Raw genomic sequence first — 13,012 nt, 5'->3', positions numbered from 1 at the left:
GAACTTCAAAATCGTACCGAACTATACCGAGCTTAACTTCAAAATCGTACCGAACTATACCGAGCTGAACTTGTCGAATGTTTGTCATTAAATTTAAACATTAGCGAAAATATTAGGTCAAGAATTTAAGACCCAAACCTAGTTTTTCTTTTAAGGAAAATCAGGCTTTGGGCGTGAAGAAAACCGACAACCAAAATGCCTAAACATGACATTTTTCGAAAATTGAAATTCTGAAACTGTGGTTTTGATTTGATACGAGACTAAAACCGAACCAATTTTTAGATTTCAAGCTTTATTATCACCACATCTTTTAAGTTGGAGACGCTTTGACTTTTTATAAATTTCCACATTGTTTGCTACTTTGCTCTACGTATTTCTCTCTCAAATGATGCCTTATCTCATTTTATCTAGTTTCATAATACAATAAAACCAAAATGCGGGGATAGCTCAGTTGGGAGAGCGTCAGACTGAAGATCTGAAGGTCACGTGTTCGATCCACGTTCACGGCATAATTTTTTATTTTTTTTTCTTAATTTTTTCCAAACACAACTTGTTTTTTGAGATTCTAATGATAACAACCTTGAACCGAACAGGTGTTAGTTAAATCCTTTTTTTCCACAAACTCAGAATTTCCAACATCCATGTCATGTTTGCTTCCCATATTCTTGCCTATAAATCTCAATCTTACCTCTAATGTTTCATATTGGGGCTACATTTTTGCACAAGTTTCACCCTCATTTCCTTGCTCCATTCACAATCTCCTTTTTCTCATCGATAATCGAAGCCCGAATTCGTGTTTTCAAGACTGAAAAGCATTTGGGTTTTGATTCTCTTTAATCAATAAAAGAGAAAATCAAATAAGGAGACAGTGATTGTGCAAGGAAACGGGTGATGCTAGCATAAGTTTGATTCTTTAAATGTTTCAGAATGCTCCCGTGAATGATGACATATAATAGAGCCTATATTTTCAACCATTTCTTCTCTTTCTCATCATCAAGAAACCTTGATACTAGATTCAGATGCCGCTCTAGATTTCTCACACGATCGGCGTCCGATTCGTGTGTAATTGCTTTGGAGACCGCCTTCTCTAAGATTAAAAATCATATTGGATTCTGGTGATCACAATTAGGTCTTGTTATTATCTTTCGAAATTACTTCATCTTTCTCTACTTCCCTACTCGCTCGCTTTGTCTTTCTGTTTGATTATTCAAACTCCATTCTTTCTTGACAAATGGAATTTGGAGATAGAGCCGATGCAACCACGGAGGTTGATTATGTTGAAATAGACCCAAGTGGCCGATTTTTAAGGGTATGCATGCCCTTATTTTTTGTAGATTGGTGTTTGAATTCAATTTCAACACGTTTAAGAAAATATGTGATAGTTGTGTTTTATCCAACATTACTAAAAGTGGACCATCTTTTCCAACGTTGTTAAAACCATACCGAAACAGCCTAAAGTCTATCAGCTAGAGAATCAGATACTAGACCGATTCGGTTGGCATGGGTAATGGGTTGAAGTTGAACCGGCATTGTTTTGAACTAAATCGATTTGGTGGTGGTTGGACAAATTTGGAATATAGTTTTTGCAATAGTATTTCTTTTTTTAGAATATAGTATTTAAACTTGACACCTTTTTATATACATATAAAAATGTTTGTCAAGCAATGTAAAAATATGTTGGTGTTGTATATACAAATTATTCTTGTCTCTTAAAAATGTATTTTCGAGTAGCTAAACTATATAATCTTATTTTCATTATTATTTTCTACTTAAAAAATCATTATATTTTATTTACTTTTTTTTACTATTTAAATTTGCATATAATATAAATATTCTAACATTAACTACAATGTTATTTGATTTTTGAGTACGATTAAACCAATTTTTTGTTTCTCTTCGGTTTTTCCGGTTTAATTTTTTCGGTTTCATGCACCCGATAAAAGCTGATTGTCTTTCTTGATACGTTTACAGTATCCTGAAGTTCTGGGTAAAGGCGCATTCAAGAAAGTGTGAGCATTCATAACTTTAATAATATTCATACACTATTTCAATCTCAACTTCAAATCATGATTTCATATTCAATATGTTCATCTAGTTACAAGGCCTTTGACCAACTTGACGGGATCGAAGTCGCCTGGAACAAAGTAAGGATTGACAATGTCTTGCAATCTCCAGAAGATTACAAAAGGTTGTATTCAGAAGTTCATATTCTTAAATCACTAAATCACAAAAACATCATCAAATTGTGTCATTACTGGATTGACGTAAAAAAGAAGACGTTAAACATGATTACCGAGCTCTTCACATCAGGAAACCTACAACAGTGAGTTCGATTATATATTATTTTTTGTTAACTGCCGTTTTCGTCCTTATGGTTTTGTCAGTTTTGTCACTTGGACATAACTAACAGTGTTAGTGAGCTGGACCGACTCCACAAGAAAATGAAACCAACAGGATAGCAAGAAGAGAAAAAAAGGAAGAAAATGCAAAACTGACCAAACCACAAGAACGAAAATGACAGTTTACTCTTTTTCACATCATGTATTAATGTTAACATGGATTTGTGCCAAGCAGATATAGTAAGAAGCATAAAAGTGTAGACATGAAAGCCATCAAGAACTGGGCAAGACAGATTCTTAATGGTCTAGACTACCTTCACAGTCAAAACCCTCCCGTGATTCACCATGACATTAAATGCGACAACTTGTTCGTTAATGGAAACCAAGGTGAAATCAAAATCGGCGACCTCAGATTAGCAACTGTGATGCAGCAGTCCACTGCTATGACTTTCATTGGTAAGATTTAAGAACAAGAAATTTAGATGTGTTTGGATACTTGAAAGTGCATTACCTGTTATTTTTATTTTATTTTATTTGCTTTTAAGTTTGTTTATTAGTATTTCATCTATCTCGGTTCGAGTTTTTGTTATTTGAGCTTGGGCCGAAAAGATAACATCCCAAGTCCCAACATTAAGAATATGAAAGAAACTTTAGGCCTAATTTCTTTTTAATTAATGATAAAATTATGATTTTGTGCATAATCCTAAATTTTGAAATTTTGGGTCCACATAAAATAATGGTTCAAAATAATGATTTGGATATGAATCTTTTAGTTCTGATTTTTTTTAATTAATGATTAATTGATATTTTTAATGAACATAAAATTTTTGGGATACCAACTATTACATTCTTTGACCGTGCGTTGTGAGGCGCTTTCCCCACCTAAAAAACTTCAAAGCGTCAGGAACACCGCCCACGACGCACTGGCGGAAAACCTACTCACATCCCCAAAAACATTGTATCCATCATTACTAACACCTTTATTTCTTCATTTCACTTTCTTTCAACAATCATTATTCCTTTTGTAATTAACACGTAGGAACCCCGGAATTCATGGCGCCAGAGCTCTACGACGAGAACTACAACGAGCTAGCCGACATATATTCTTTCGGCATGTGCATGTTGGAGATGGTGACTTTTGAGTACCCGTATAGCGAGTGCAAGAATGCAGCTCAAATATACAAGAAAGTACATCTGTAAGGTTAACTTATCTTTTTCAAAGTCCATTAATGTAACCAACATTATATATTGAGGTACTTAACTACTTAATCAACTGTCAACAGGGTATTAAACCGCTTCTCTTGACAAAGTGAGTGATCCTGAAATCAAAGAGTTCATAGAGAAAGGTTTGGTTCCAGCAAACCAAAGATTGTCCGCTAGGGAGCTTTTGGAAGATCCGTTTCTCAAGCCCAAGAACCCGACCCGGGGTCTACTAGCAATGGCAAACCATCCGGTTGTAGAACATTGTAGGATGCATAAAGGAAACGAGTTTAGGCTAAAAGGCGTCAAAAACAACAATAGCTCGGTTTCTTTGGCCATGCGAATTGCTGACCCGATTGGTAAACCGCTACTAATATAGTTTTTGTAATCATATTCGACCCCGAGATATTTGCTTTCACATTTAGAAAACCAGAAAAAAGTAAAAAAACATATCCTATTTTAGCTTGAATATTAACAAAATAAAAACTTTTTGAATTATGAAATTTTCCGTTTGACCTTTATTTTCCAATCATTTCCATCAATCACATGAGGACATGTGTTACCAATCGCTGACGGGTTACACCCTCGTTAAAATCTCCCATGGTGTCACCATATGCTCTGATTGGTTGGTAATTTTAAAAAAGTCAAGGCTATTTTGTTAATTTATCGGTCAAAAATGATATTTTAATGTTTGTTGTGACTTGTGACCCATTTTGATCCGTACTGTAAACTATGTATTTGGTTGTAGGTCACGTGAAGAATATACAATTCATGTTTTATCTAGAAACCGACACTGCATTATCAGTCGCACGTGAGATGGTTGAACAACTCGAGTTAGCCAACAACGACGTGCCTTTTATCACTGACTTGATCAAGAACTCGGTCGCAAGGATTTTACCTAGCCGACAACCGTTAAATAAAAACATACCAGTAAGCACGCGCGCTTCCTATGTATCTTTTAAAAAGCTTTTTTTCCGTTATATAACTAGAATCTTTCACTTAAAACAGGAGTTGACACGTGTGACAAGCATGATTGAACAAAGTTTTGGGGATGTAAATAAGTTTTCAAAAGTGAAGGGGTTTACAAGACAAGGTACATTTCTTTCTTTATGTGAAAGTGATGAAGAGGTAAAAGTGAGGGTAGAATTAGAAGCAATAGAGAGAGGGTATAAGCAAAAGTGTGAAAGAGTGGAGAATGGTGAAGAAGAGGAAGATGGGAGTTGAAGCAACTCTAAAGAGATGTATAACATTATAAATATAATAATACACAAGGCAAGAAGAATGTTTGAATGAAAATTTCATTTCTCATATAATCACAAGTTGTATGGAGTGTGTTTGTGTGACATTATGTGTTCATCACCTTTTTTTTATTTATATAAATTGGCAGATTTAATAAATATAAATAATCTAAATCACAAATCTATTTGGTTTATAGAGTATTATGATGAAATTTTCAAAATATAAACTGTCAATATGGTAGTTTTGAGTCAGTTGAGCTCTTAGGCCATAATCCAACTTTTAGACCATCTTTATCCCTATCATTCTTACGAGTGGTCTTATGTCCAAGGCTTATTTTACTAATCTCGTGAAAATAACGTTAAAAGTGGCGGAAGGTTAATCAGGCATCATGTGGTGGCGTTGATAGCCGAAAGACAATGGCACATGCACCGATCAGCCGGTGTCCCGATGATTGAGTGCTATGTGCCTTATGTCCAAGGCTTGATGCAAAACTACCATCGAGCCGGGGGTCTCACCGAAAGCAGCCTCTCTATCCCTATGGGATAGAGGTAAGGCTGTCTACATCTTACCCTCATCAGACCCTACCATAGCATTGCTATTGGTGGGATATACTGAGTACGATGATGATGATGATGATGATGATGATGATGATGATGATTCTTACGAGTGGTCTGTCCGGCTTTAAGTCTGCTACCATCTCTCTCTCTCTCTCTCACATCCTCATCCCTAGTGTGGAATTCCCAGCACGTCTTTCTTTTCCACCTCCTCCATGCCAGTTTCTCTTTCTTCCACATCATACATAAAATGTTTTCTCTACTTTACTATTATATTATACCGATATATATAAATTATACATTTCCTTAGGTTGAACTTGGTGCACCCTCCTTAAGAGGCAATTGTCTCTATCAAATGATCTAGCTCCACATTGACAACAATTATGTTTGTATTACTACTCTTTAAAAGTATCTATATATCAAAACGTCAAATCCATACATTTTGAACAAGTTCTAATTCATTATCGCTTTTTAATTTTTAAATACACACACCAAAGGAGGCACTAAACCAGACTTTTCCGGTCCTGCATTTTATAAAAAAGGCAAATTGGAAATCAACAACCCCACCTTTTGTGTATTGTCCGATAATAATTCCATCTTTAAATATTACTCTCAGTCCAACATTTAAACTATTTTTGTCTCAATGGTCATTCGTTAAAAAACACTTAACACGGTTACATTTTTTTCCGAGTTTCAAACTGATGTTTTAGGGCTTTTGATCGGAAGAATGATACGAGTCAATTGATGTAAAACTTATCTCGAAACAGTGATCCAAACAACGAAACAGTGTTTCAATTCGGGTGTTTGAATTTTCAATTAAAAAAAATTAATCCATTTGATACATCGTTCGAGATAAGTTTTACATCAGTTAACTCGTATCATTCTTCGGATGAAAACCCTAAAAAACCGGTTTGAAACTCGGAAAAAAACGTAATAGCATTAAGTGTTTTTTAACGGAGGACCATTGAGACAAAAATAGTTGAAATGTTGGACCGTTGGGAGTGATTTTTAAAGTGAGATTATTATCGGCCAATACACAAAATGTGAGATTATTTATTTCCAATTTTTCTATAAAAAATGTTATTTGTTTCCTTAAAAAAGGACTGCTTATTTTAAATCCTTCGGCCTTCATGTTAATAAATGTTAATCAGTTACTTGCTTTGTAAAAAGACTATTTGAATGCTTGTTGTTTGAATTGTAAATGGTTGTGACGTCATTAATAAAGTAATCGAGTTCCGGTCTCTTAAGTGTGATTGGATTGTTACTTTAAAACCAACCAAACAAGGTAGAGTGTTAAAGCACGTTGAATAAATCGAGTTCCGTTCACAATTATCGATGATCTATAGTATACATGCACCATCAATATGTCTGTATTATATGGAGGCGATAAAACGTTTTTGGACGAAAACATCTGCATTCGACAGGTTTTTGTTACCTAGCGGCGAGGAAAAATATACTTTTGACAACATGTCTTCATATAGACAGAGAGCTGATGTGTCGTTTGATCATTTGTGTCGATAACAAAAAAAGTGCCAACGGATGTTGAGGACTATGATAAAAGTTAACAAATGAGACTTAGTCCACAATTAAATTAAAAAGATTTATTGGATTTTAATAATCCCTATTAACTGGTATTGACCCGATAATAATCTCTATTAATTTTATCATCCCTGGCGGTCCCAAATTTTAAAAAGTTGGCCCCCAATGGTCCCTCGTTAAAAATGACTTAACGGCGTTATACTCTTTTCCGAATTTCAAACTAACGTTTTAGGGCTTTTAATCGGAAGGACGACACGAGTCTATTGATGTAAAATTTCGTTCGAAACGGTGATCCAAAACGACGAAACAATGCTTCAATTCGGGTGTTTGAACTTACAATTAACAAAAATCAAGTTATCCGGATCACCGTTTCGAGCTAAGTTTTACATCAATCGACTTGTGTTGTCCTTCCGATCAAAAGCCCTAAAACGTTAGTTTGAAATTCGAAAAAAAGTATAACGTCGTTAAGTCATTTTTAACGAGGGACCATTAGGGGCCAACTTTTTTAAATTTGGGACCGCCAGTGGTGATAAAATAAATAGGGATTATTATCGGCCAGTACCAGTTAATAGGGATTATTATAATCCAATAAACCAATTAAAAATCAACAAAGTGAATATTATAACCAAAATCCACAAAGTCCAATTCTTTGTTAAAAAATTTCCATATTACTTAAAAACATTCCACTCCTACAATGTTTCATTCCTTACTTTTTTTTAATTAAAATAACATTTTATTAAAAAAAAAAAGTGTTTACTTCGATACAAAAAGCAAACGATCAACAAGTTGCGCCGTTAACCGTTTTCTTAATAGCTAAACTAAGTTGTATAAGATATTCATAGAACGCGAAGTCAAAGTTGTAACTTTGCTCAACAAATACGTGAACAGTGAACAGTTAAAGTAGTGAAATAATTGTAATTGTAATTGTAATGTAAATTTATTATCTTTTAGGTGTATTAAACCATGAAAATAACCACCTATTGATGATTAAATTAATCTGTAAAAACTAAATTAGGTAATTAAAAAGTTTGTTAAAAGTCAAGTCAAAGTGTCGACTTTGATACAAGAAAAATATAATGCAGGTATTTTAAGTTGTTTGAATTGAAAGCAAGAACATTGAAAATGGCCATTATGCAGCTAGTCATAATTCATGTGGTAAGAATCTAGAGTGACGTGAATGTTAATTTTATATAGCGTTTTTATTCATTTATTTATAAAAACGTTTAACAAAATAATTGTTTGTGAAGAGTAATATATATGTAGTTGAAGAGGTATGTACCCGCCTCAACACCAAGCAAGGCGGGTCAACCCACAAGATAAAGACATTATGAAGGCACAAAGCCAAAACCTATGCGCATGGCGCATACAAAACATGCTCAGGCATCATATGCCCAGGCACACATATGCTCGCGCATCACATATGCGCGCAGCGCATCAGCGCGCGGCGCATATCACATGCTCGTGCATATCACATCTGCGCATGAAATATCTGCGCGTGAGAATAAAGAGAAGACCCCGCGCATCCTCAGGGTGAGCGCATATCATACGTGCACATAATCAACCTCGTCCTTATCCAAATCAGGATTAGGGCAACCTTGATTGTGCACATCAGACAACCTTCCAGAAGGTATCTTTTTAAGGAGAAAGAATATGCTGATGTTGATAGCTGCCGAATGAAAGGTCGACAACTCAGCATGACACATGTGTTACCACGTGATTACAACCAACGAGAAAGCGCCAGGTGTCCCAGAGGACACGTGGCGCAGTGCGATTGGAGGAAGCCAACGAGGTTGAGCCCAACCGGTGGTAACCCTAGCACTATAAATACAGCATCAACTCCACTTTGATGACACATTCACACTCAATCATTGACAGTTACAAGCAGTGATATCACATTCAATCATATTGAATTATATTCACTCACAGTCAGTTACAGAAAACACACAGTCACACAATCAAGAGTATTCAGCGATTCAGCAATACTCTTGAGATTCACTGACTCACACATTATTATCTTCTCCACAAAGATACTGATTCTCACGCCGGAGGGTTACCCCAAAGAGGACCCCTCTGTCCCTTTCTGAGGGGTAAGTAACGGCGTTGTTCATTTTGTAGGTGGAAGAACACGGATTCAGAAGAACCATCGGTGAAACAGTTTAATCATACCCGAGGAAAGTAGATCTGCTACCAGTGAGTAGATCCACGTTTCTTCATTGGCGCCATCCACTGTTACAAACGGCAATCAGATCTCATCCAGATCTACAAAAAAAATCAATCACCATGGTTTCTGGAATTCGTAACGTTGATCAAGCTCTGGAGGATATTGAACGTGAGGGTGTTAACGACGGACAGCAGGTTCTGAGGGTTCCGCGTGATTCTACGCGTACCACCAGCAACCGTCCCTTCGTCACAACCCCTCACGGCCAGACTGAAACTCCTCCAGACGATCACACGTTACAAAATATGGCCGGCGCGAAGCTGAAAGGACCAATGGGTCCAGAAGATGAAGCAAATGATCCGAATGAATGGCTCATAAACGAGCAGCGGCGTCTGATTGAAAAGTACAACGAAATGGTCAAGCAGAAGAAGCTAGCCGACCAAACACAAAGGCAAGCTTTTGATAAGCAGACTACAAAGAGGCCGCGCGCGCCGGAAGAGGGACATTCTGTTCACACTGCACACACTGAGTTCAGTGATGAAGAAGTGCATAGCATGAGGAAGACACGGGATACTCATGCAGGAGGCTCACAGCTCCGCGCGCCTGTGAACATGGCGCCTGGAGCCAGAGCAGATCTGGATCTGCACATGCCGTACAGCCCACCGATCAGAGGGCAAGTGGACGTAACCACGCCCTACAGACCAGCCATCCTGGTAAAACACTCAAAGTTTACTGCGCGCATCGCGCAGGCTCCCATCCAGCACAAGACAAAGATGCCAAGTGGTCTGGGCAAATATGATGGCACAACAGATCCAGATGACTTTTTGCAAGGTTTCTATAACACGGAAAACCTAGAGAGCTGGACGATGCCAACATGGTGTCATATGTTTGCTCGCTGCCTCACGGGCGCAGCGCGGGTATGGTTCGAAAGCTTGCCGACAGGGCAAATTGATGGGTTCGAGGAACTATTAGAAAAGTTCCAAGCCCACTTCGTACAGCAGCGCAGGCACACGCGCGATCCTGATGACATCATGCACTGCATACGCAGGAATGATGAAACGATTGAAGATTACATCACTCGTTTCAATCAGGAATCCCTGGCAATCGGGGGTATAACTGAGCAGCTCCTGCGCGTGGCCTTTATACAAGGCGCGCGCAGTGATCAACTCCGCCGGGCTCTCGTAAGCAAAGATGGTATGCCCACCACGTGGGCCAAGTTAATGGAGGCATCGCGAGTTTTCGCGAGAAATGAGAAACAGATTGCCCAAGATAGGGCAAGAGAAAGAGCGCATCAGGCAGAATCACCGCGCAGCAAAGATAAGAGGGCCAAACAGAACTCTGTATGGTCCAGGTTGCAGCCAACAAGTTTTTCTTCCGCGGAAAAACAAGCGCAACCAACCTCACCACAGCCCCAAAAAGAAGTTCGTAATCGCGGGGAGGGTGACAAGAGGGAGGGCGGCAGAGATCCTAGCAGACCTCTGCCAAGAATATGGACGCCCCTCACTAAAACACCTTCACAGGTGTTAAGTACTGAGAATGTCCAATTCAAGCCCCCCAAACAACTACACTACAAGGGACCGCAAAACAGTGGCAAATATTGTGAATTTCACAGGTCCCCGGGCCACAACACCGACGCATGCCATCATTTAAAGGATGCGATCGAGAAGGATGTAAAGTCAGGCAGGCTGGCTCACTTGGTAAAAAACCAAAGAATAGAAGATGAGCAACCGGAAGGAGCCTCTGCCAACAAGAAATATAAAAGAATCTGTGTGGCTGAGGGGGGACGACAAGGGCAGACGTCAAAAAAAAGAAGCGCGCAAATCCACGGAGATTGGCGCGAGGAGCAAGTCATCTTCCCAAGAATCAGGGGAGGCCCTTCAATAAGCAGTCCTCTCGTCATCACCACACACATTGCTCATTACGAGGTGTCAAAGGTCCTGGTGGACACTGGAAGCGAATCTGACATTATGTATGAGCAGTGTTTCAGAAAGTTAGACCCGGCAGACCAAGCGCGGCTCGAAATTGTGAACGCACCAATCTGTGGTGTCTCAAATGAAATCATACATCCCCTAGGCCAGATTCAGTTTGAACTAACTATGGGGGATGATGAGCACAAGCGAGCCGAAGTTGTCAACTTCTTGGTCTTGCCCACCACGTCATGCCACAATATGATCCTGGGTAGGGGAACGATTGCCCAATTTAATGCTGTACCGTCGCCAGCGCACGGCGCATTGGGGATCCCTACACCAACAGGCGTAACATTTGTTTACCGCGATCATTTGTGCGCAGTGACAAGCACGCCGCGGGAAGGGAGAATGAAACTTCCAATGGCTGACAATGCGCCAGAGAAGTGGATTTTAAACCCAAAATTCCCAGAGCAAACGGTCACAATTGGCGCTACCATTTCAGACGAAACGAGATTGAGAATGAAAAAGTTGCTCACAAAATACACGTCGGTTTTCGCGTGGCAACACTCCGATATGACGGGGGTCCCGCGAGACTTGGCGCAACATTCTCTTAACACGTTCAAGTCGGTGGAGCCAATTGCTCAGAAAAAGAGAATCATGGGGGATGAAAAGGCGAAGGCCATGAATGAGCAAGTGGAGGACCTGTTGCGCGCAAACATCATCTGCCCGATCCGATACCAGACATGGGTAGCCAATCCTGTGATGGTAAAGAAAAGCAACGGGTCATGGAGAATGTGTATTGACTTCAAGGACCTCAACAAAGCATGTCCGAAAGACTGTTACCCCCTCCCAAACATCGACGCAAAGGTGGACTCCGTGGCGCCATTCAAGCTCAAATGTTTCCTGGATGCCTACAAAGGCTATCACCAGATTCAAATGGCACCACAGGATGAAGACAAGACTGCCTTCAGAACCGACAAGGGTGTTTTTTGTTACACAAAAATGCCCTTTGGTTTAAAGAATGCGGGCGCAACCTATCAGAGACTTATGGATTCGGTTTTCAGTGAACAAATCGGAAGAAATCTAGAAGTCTACGTTGATGATTTGGTGATCAAGAGCAGGGAGGAGAGACAAATGCTCAAAGACATCGAGGAAACTCTTCGGCGCCTAACGGAAGTTAACATGAAGCTCAACCCGAGCAAATGTACTTTCGGCGCAGAAGAGGGGAAATTTCTTGGTGTAATGGTCACTAAGGATGGTTTCAAGGTGAACCCTGAAAAGGTGGAAGCCATCCTTGACATGCCTTCACCATCCACCATGAAAGAGGTTCAGAAGCTGAATGGTAGATTGGTGTCAATCAACAGGTTCCTAGCGAACCACGCCAGCAAATCTACTCCATTCGTTAACTCCTTGAGGAACTGTTTGAAGAAGAGCCAATTCAAGTGGACGCCTGAGGCTGAGCAAGCTTTCACTGAGATAAAAGAATGTCTCATAAAGTTGCCAGCGCTCACAGCTTCACTTCCTGGCGAAACCCTTACATTGTACCTGTCAGCTGGAGACCGCGCGATCGGCGCAGTATTATTGGTGGATCGCAAGGGGATACAAACGCCAATATACTATGTGAGTCGGGTGCTCACAGACCCTGAGACGCGCTATTCCATCATGGAAAAGTTAGTTTTGTCACTAACACACGCGTCGCGCAAGCTCCATAGATACTTCAATGGTCATCCTATTGAAGTTCTGACTGGTTACAACATCCAGCAAGTCTTGCGACGCCCCGCGCTCTCCGGAAGGCTGACAAAGTGGGCGCTGGAATTAGGTGAACACACGATCACTTATAAGCCCCGCCCAGCGATAAAGGGTCAAGTTTTGGCGGATTTCATCACGGAAATCCCAGAGGGAAAGATTGAAGAAGCTCAGCGCGAGGTAGACCCTCCGCGAGCAAATGATGAAGAAGATGTTTGGAGGCTATTCACTGATGGAGCCTCCAACAGCGAAGGGTCCGGCGCATGCCTCAAACTGGTGGACCCTGATAATCATGAATATACTTATGCTATCAGGTTGGACTTCAAGAGT

General features: G+C 39.8%; 1 non-coding gene and 1 pseudogene across 2 annotated transcripts; both read left to right on the top strand.

Annotated features, from left to right (window-relative positions):
- The first annotated feature begins 436 nt into the window (after nucleotides 1-436).
- Nucleotides 437-509, top strand: TRNAF-GAA (transfer RNA phenylalanine (anticodon GAA)). The gene has a single exon. It is a non-coding gene; the product is annotated as a tRNA-Phe (tRNA).
- A 722-nt stretch (nucleotides 510-1,231) lies between these two features.
- LOC143629002 (putative serine/threonine-protein kinase WNK4) lies at nucleotides 1,232-4,794 on the top strand (annotated as a pseudogene). Its single transcript, XR_013152858.1, has 8 exons — nucleotides 1,232-1,309; nucleotides 1,972-2,009; nucleotides 2,096-2,323; nucleotides 2,575-2,795; nucleotides 3,379-3,540; nucleotides 3,623-3,898; nucleotides 4,288-4,469; nucleotides 4,548-4,794. The product of XR_013152858.1 is annotated as a putative serine/threonine-protein kinase WNK4 (transcript).
- Nucleotides 4,795-13,012: the final 8,218 nt, after the last annotated feature.

The sequence above is a fragment of the Bidens hawaiensis genome, unplaced genomic scaffold (genome assembly GCF_021521415.1).
Source record: "Bidens hawaiensis isolate Kalapana, Puna unplaced genomic scaffold, B.hawaiensis_p1.1 tig00005142_1, whole genome shotgun sequence".
In the NCBI taxonomy this organism is placed as follows: Eukaryota; Viridiplantae; Streptophyta; class Magnoliopsida; order Asterales; family Asteraceae; genus Bidens; species Bidens hawaiensis.
Note: the sequence above shows the minus strand (reverse complement) of the source record. Positions and strands in the feature narration are given on the sequence as shown.